Genomic DNA, 6,000 nt, shown 5'->3' on the forward strand with positions numbered 1-6,000 from the left:
ATATTAAATATTAAGGCTAAACCCAATTGAAAACCTACGAGTACTATATGAAAGAAATTTTATTTTAAATGTTTGCACATATATCAAAACCTTTTCTTATTTCCAAAATTTACACGGCACTTGTGCGTCCTTTCATTCCCAAGTTTTAAATCTCTCAATTAACTTTTCATATTCCCAAATTTATGTACGACACTTGCAATCATCTTCTCCATTTCCAAATTTTTAATCTCTCTCTACTAACTCTTCAAATACAACCATTGAAGAACTTTATTCTCAAATAAATTCATTTGGAGAATCTATATGCACCAATTACATCATCACTCTTCAGAGAGCGCAACAGCTTGAAGAAACGTAGAAGCATTGGCGAGAGGTGCTAGCTCCAGTTTTGCAGGAACTGAAGTTCAAAGAGAAAGTCTAGATTTTTTTTTTTTCCACGATGAACTGGTCTAACCGGCCACCGGTTTCCGGCTGAACCATCCGGCTCATCCGGTTCAAAACGGTCCAACGTCACAACAGTTTATATACATGAATAGGACCGGACACACTACCGATTCGCGGCCGAATCGGTCAGACCGTCCGGTCCAATCCGGTTTTTAAAACACTTATAAAACTAAAAGCGTTAGCGACACAACGGCTCACTGCCCCGTCTTCCCCATGGAACTTAATTATGGCAGGCTATACACCTATAGTTGACTTGTTAATGGAGCATTTTTCTTTTTAATGTAGATTGGCTTCATGAATTTGCTTCTCACTAAGGGCATCTCCATTCATGCTCTTAGCTAAGAGCATGGAGGTAGGTCCAAATCCATTTTTACTCCTTTGTCTTTAACTAAGAGCACAACATCCACATCCGTGCTCATAGTTAAGGACAAGCTCAAGGGTCCCACCATTCTATTATTCAATTTAAATACTTCAATTACTAAAAACATTTCTACATTATAAAAAATACATTAAAAAATAAAAATTACAAAATTAAAATCCTAGAAAATAAAAAAAATACATAATTAAAATCCTAAAAATTAAAAATTCTCATAATTAAATTGTTATGGGAATTTTTTTATGTTGAAGTGGGGGTATTTATAGATGAAAATGTGAATTTTGGGGAAAAAAATTGAAAAATAAATTAAAAGTGGGTACAAAACGGATATAATTTTTTGGGAAGTGGGAAAATATATTTTTTTTAATTTAAAAATATTTTTTAAAATTAATTTTGAATTTTTTTAAAATAAAAAATTTGAATATGCCAACGGCTTAGCCGTTGGCCAATCAGAGAGCGCCACTTAAGAGTGCTCAGTAGCACGGACGTGCTCTTAGCTAAGAGCAGCGCCGTGCCGTTGGCACAGACGGACAGCTCCCATCAGCGGACAACCTTGTCCTTGCCAGCGACGGACGGACGGATTGTTTTCAACTGCTGCGGATGCTCTAACTATATGAAAAGTTATTTAAATTAACTTAAATTATTTAAATAACTTTTTATCTTACTATTAGTCTTATTAATAATTTTTCACCTTAATATTAATCTTTGTTTGTGGTTTAAAAGGTAAAAAAAATAATGTATTCGTAATAAATTCAATTTTTAGGACAGTCTTTTTTCCGCGTTATTTTACATTTTTTTGCTTTTCTCTCAAATAATTTATATTTTTTATATGATTGGATTTTGAATTCAAAATACTGGATAGTACACCACTAAACCAGGCTATGATTTGTTACTAATGATTTTGTTCTTGAGATGTTAATATTGATTTCTCACTCAAATTGTTGCATTTTCAAAATGATATGTATAAGGGGGCGTCTGGTAGCCCCCAAATACCCTGAAACACACTTTCCTTCACTCCAATTCCTTCGTTTGGTAGGCTCAACATCAATCCACCGACCCGGTATTCAGAAGCGGGTTTCAGACGCGCATCTACAACTATCAGCACATCCGTGTCAAGTGTATCGAGGTCGTGAGGTGGTATAAGGTTTTTGGGTGTTTCACGATTCGGCTGGAAACGGGGCCTTTGTACAATTTTGCCCTCCGATTTCGTCAACCACATCCTTGTTGTTACCGTTGGGAACTCAATTTCCGCCGTTCGAGACCTCGTCGGCTTAGCTTCATTCAAATCGGATTCTGACCTCGCCGCATTGCAATTCGGATTCCGTCGGCTTAGCTTCGTTCAATTCGGATTGTGTCCTCGCCTTAGTTCAATTCGGATTCCATCGGTTAGCTTCGTTCGGGTATGTTTGAATTCGAATGTTCGATTAATATGTTCAGTTCGATCTGTTGCTGTGACTGATTTGGTGTGGTTGTTTAATTGATTTCGGTTCGCTTTGTGCATCTGTAGCTTTATTTGCTTTGTTCATTTGAGGTTTTTTGAGTTCGATTTGTTGGTTTATGTTTTGAAGATGGATTTGGTGTGGTTGTTTAATTCAATTGTTTCTGATTTGTGCCAATTTTGTTGCTTTATCAAAGATGAGTTTGTCTGGCAGGATTGGGGTGCATCTGCTATAAGTTAGATTGTGCTTCCAATTTCCGTCCCTTGCTGTTGTCATTCAGTTAAACTGAAGCTATTTTGGTATAGGCTGGGTTTTTGTGTGAAAGATTCAATCCGGATAGTGGTCGACTTGTTGAGTGCAGTGAATATTTTCTTTCATATGCTTCTCCCCCTTTAATTTTCAATTGTGAATGGACTGAATTCAGATTGAGTATTGTGGTCCGTATTCCTTAGAAAGTGGTTAAGTATATCTTCTTGTTGCAGTTTCCTCTTCTCTCCAAGAGTTCTCATCTTCAGAGGATCATTGGAAGCGTAAACGAAGGAAATGATAAGATACGCATATACGACATTCCTGGAGGACCTATTACGCTCGAAATATGTGCTAAGTTCTGCTATGACATGGTTGCCACACTCAACGCTTACAACGTTGTGGCAGTGCGTTGTGCAACAGAGTATCTAGAAATGTATGAGACCGTCGAGAAGGGTAATCTCATATACAAGTTCGACGTCTTTCTCAGCTCCAGCATCTTCCGAAGTTGGAAAGATTCCATAATTTTTCTTCAAACCACAAGGTCTCATCTCCCCTGGTCCGAGGAGCTGAAGATCGTCAGCCACTGCCTCAATTCCATCGCTTCCAAAGATTCTATCGACCCTTCCAGAGTTGATTGGTCGTATACCTATAATCTCCAGTGCTTCTGCCCGAGAACAATCCTCTGTGGAACGGTGTGATGAAATAGCAAACCGTGCCTCAAGACTGGTGGATGGAGAGCTTTGTGAGCTTCATATTGCTCTATGGAAACAGGTGATTTCAACAATATGAGCTAAAGGGAGAGTTTCTGTTGATGTGATCGGAGAGGCATTCCAAGCTTGTATCATGAGAAGGCTCCCTGGCTTCAGCAAAGGCACTATACGAGGTGGAGATACACTCAAGTACCAATACTTGGTTGAAACTATCACGGAGTTGCTGCCAATGGAGATAAGCTCTATGTCGTGTGGTTTCCTGCTCAAATTACTGCAAGCATCGTTCGTATTGGGATGTGGAGAGCCGGGAAGAAGGGAGCTTATGCAGAAAATCCCACAGCAGCTCGGGGAGGCAACCATGGCTGATTTCTGATCCGTTCGCCAAATGGTGAGACGACCCTTTATAACATAGACATAGTGTATGACTTGGTTGAGCAGTTTGTGTATGACTTGGTGTTTACCACCATAATTTCACACAATTTGTGAGTGAGGATGGATAATTCACCAAACAACCGGGAGAGGGGTAGTTTAGGCAAATAATTGTTTGTTGGGCTTCGTTTCAGCCATTCCCCATTTCAACCAAATAATGGAAATAGGCCTATCATTCTAGATGGGCTCAACCAGGATCTATGGAAGGCTTTGGATATGGGCTCCTCCAATTAGCTTTTTACTAATTAAATTAAACCCAATTTAATATAAGCTTAAAATTGGAATATTACGAGCAGCCACTACAGAAGTAATATTGCACTCTCCCATCCAAATCCGAAATTACAAGTACTTCGGGTTTCCAATACTTTATATTTATTTCCTGCACTTAAGATAGAAACATCCATTAATTAATTATTGTCTGCTATGGACTTAATTAATTAATATCTTGTTTATTCCAAGAGAGGACTCAGCGAAGAAAATCTTATTTATTATTCATAGAGTAATTAAACTCCAACTAGCTAGTTCCGAATAATAAAACCTTATTTCAAGCTTCTCTTGAGGATGTTATCAAACGAGACTCACCTCGCGCAAGTGACGATTCAACATAATAGCAATCCTAGTAGCACCGGCTAGATACTAATCACCACTACCCAATATACCAGGCTTATTGGGTTACGAAAAACCCGCACCATTTGGTAAGTCAAAGTAGTGCATAAGCAATACCGTATGCTCAATGCTAACGTACATTGATTTAGAAATAATTTACGAGACCTCGTCTTTCAAATGGATAGAGATAAAGAGCGCCTCACCATTTGTTAGATCCATTCGAATAGCTTTACCACACCATGGCGTCATCTTATTTCAAGTAAGGCTTAGAAATAATCGGACCCGTGACATTGCAACCTTTCACGATAGGTAGTCTAAGCCTATCTAGGTTGTGAAATTCTTCTTTTTCTTTGTTTAGTAGCATTGCCGTGTTACCTTAAGAGTGGACGACGCCCACAACCGGGTCTACTAAAGCAAAGACTTAGACTTTAATTAAATTACTTATACATTTAAATATGCAATTAACATCCATTAAATGTAAAATATAACAACATTATGACAAAAATAATCGTTTATTCATTTGGAAAATAAAATAAGAGTTTTAACAAATGTATTCAATCACTCGAAAGGTGATTTACGAGTATACAAACTCTAACAATCTCCCACTTATACTCAAAACAGCCTTTCGAGTATACAAAAATTGTGCACTCTACGTCTAATTCTCCCACTTATGCCGAAAGCGAGTTGAGGTCTCGAGCGAGTCGAACTCCCATTCATACTACATGGGAGTTCGAACGGTTTGGCCATGACGCCTCTTGAGTGAAGGGATCTGCCGCTGTGTTGTTCTCTTCGATGCAATCTTGACCACTTGTATGTCTCCTCTCACACTATATCTCGATGATATGATACTTCCTCTCAATGTGTTTGCTCGCTTTTGTGAGCTCTTGGTTCCTTCGAATTAGCCACAACACCAAAATTGTCACAATAAATGGTGATGCTCTTGAGCAGGCAAATTCGTAACCACACCTAAGTCCATAAAGAAAGTTCTTGAGCCATACGGCCTCGCTGCGGCCTCCGAAGCGGCCATGATATTCGGCTTCCATGGTAGAGTACTGCAATGCATTTCTCTGCTTTACACTCTTCCAAATCACTGAACCATGCTCCCAAGGTAAACACATGCCAGGAAGTAGATTTCCTCGAATCTACATCAGCTTGGAAGTCCGAATATCCCAAAGGACATAGCTCGTCTTGCTTTGTAAACTAGAACATAGTCACTCTTAGTCCGATTTAAGGTAATTGGGCAGTATGTTTCTTCTTTGGAATCCATTTCCTTGGCCGGGATTTGATTGATATCTTGCTACCATTGACAACAAGAAGCAAATATCGGGTCTTGTACAAAGCATGAAGCATACATGAGACTGCTTATTTTAATGAGGCATACTATGGTATCCTTCTCATCTATGCATATCTCAGTATGCTGGTCTTAGGACACGTCTCTTGAGATAAATGGATGCCATGTCTAAAAGGTAAGAAACCTTTCTTCGCATCTTGCATGCTAAAGCGACTAAGTACAGTGTCGATGTAGGGTTCTTGGGATAAGCACAACATTCTTTTCTCACGATCCCTAAGGACTTTGATGCCTAGAATGTGTCCCGCGTCTCCCATATCCTTCATCTCGAACTGGTTTGACAACCAAGTTCGTACTGATGACAACATCTTTTTATTGTTTCCAATTAGAATAATGTCATCTACATATAAAACTAAGAACACCACATTCCCTTTTTTCTACCTTCTTGTACACGCAGCTCTC

General features: G+C 38.9%; 1 pseudogene; it reads left to right on the forward strand.

The window, feature by feature from the left end:
• The first annotated feature begins 787 nt into the window (after window positions 1–787).
• LOC125221377 lies at window positions 788–3,701 on the forward strand (annotated as a pseudogene).
• Window positions 3,702–6,000: the final 2,299 nt, after the last annotated feature.

This window comes from Salvia hispanica, chromosome 4 (genome assembly GCF_023119035.1).
Source record: "Salvia hispanica cultivar TCC Black 2014 chromosome 4, UniMelb_Shisp_WGS_1.0, whole genome shotgun sequence".
NCBI classification, from domain to species: domain Eukaryota; kingdom Viridiplantae; phylum Streptophyta; class Magnoliopsida; order Lamiales; family Lamiaceae; genus Salvia; species Salvia hispanica.